The sequence below is a fragment of the Cyprinodon variegatus genome, unplaced genomic scaffold (assembly GCF_000732505.1).
Source record: "Cyprinodon variegatus isolate N-32 unplaced genomic scaffold, C_variegatus-1.0 Scaffold1190, whole genome shotgun sequence".
In the NCBI taxonomy this organism is placed as follows: domain Eukaryota; kingdom Metazoa; phylum Chordata; class Actinopteri; order Cyprinodontiformes; family Cyprinodontidae; genus Cyprinodon; species Cyprinodon variegatus.
The window spans coordinates 7,091-8,339 of record NW_015151643.1 but is presented as its reverse complement, the minus strand read 5'-3'; positions in this window follow the sequence as shown (position 1 = coordinate 8,339).

Here is a 1,249-nt window from a genome sequence, read left to right as displayed (position 1 = left end):
TGTGATTGGATGAGTCATAGAACGCAAACAATCATTGGTTAGCTAAAGGAAATCATCAGAAGCAAGCAGGTGTTCTTCAAACTGTACACGTGAATTGTCTATGCCATGCTACAATGTGGGATTCAGAAAAAGATGTTGAAATGTCTGAAAGGTCGGACACAGGCGAGAGCGTATCGGGAGACGGAGACCAACAGGACCTCCCTCATCCTTGGTTCTATCTCAGAGAATTTATAAAAATAGTCGAAAAATTGAGTTTTCATTTAATATAGCGGCATCTGGCTGTTTTTTTTAAAAGGTTACTTTATACTTTTCTACTTTAAGTAGTTTTTGGAGCACATACTTTTTCATTTTTACTTGAGTAAAGAGTTCATACTTTGATACTTTACCAGAGTGTTTTTAAACTGCAGTATCTATACTTCTTAAGTAACAAATGTGTGTACTTTTGACACCACTGCCATTAGGTTACTACATAACAATTTGTATTACAAAGTAAATTGTAACTTGTGATCAAGTAACTAAAGCATTATACAACTGAAATCAAGTTACATATAAATAAGAGTTTAGTAAAGAAGATTGGCCTGCCGTCTTCTACACTGGAAAAAAGATCTAGAAATAAGTAAAAATGTCTTGAATTAAGTGTATTTCCCCTTAATTTGAGTAGGTAAATGAGATAGTTTGCCAATGAAATGAATATTTTTACTCTGATAAATAAGATAATTAGATAATATGCACTTGCAATTAAACAATGCTATTCTGTTTTCTTATTCTAACTGTAAATTGCCTTGTTCGATTGGCAAGATGTCTCTTTTACTACCTTAATCCAAGAGCAAATGCACTTATTTTAAGAAAAAAATGACTCGTCTAGATTTTGATTTTTTCTAGTGTAGGTTTTCTGTTATATGCCAAGTAAAAAACTGCATTTTTCTAGATAACATTAATTCATTGCTATCGGTGAAATGAATCAGTTCCCTGTTATTGCTGTTTGAAATTTAAGAGGTCCAACTTTAGCTCGTCTTCATGAAATTTGAAGCACATCACTTACCAAAAATTCTCCAGAAAGTTTTTCTTGTTACCTGGTTATTGATGTAATGTAAAAGAAAATGTGCCATCATATCTCCATTGCCTTATTTGTCTGACCATCTGTATGCTCCTCCATGGTCCTTTTTTGTGTTCTTTTCTTGGTACATTTAAAAATTACACCTGTTTTCAAACGGTTCCTTTAGTTTGATTTCTCTTTTCAGCTCTGTTC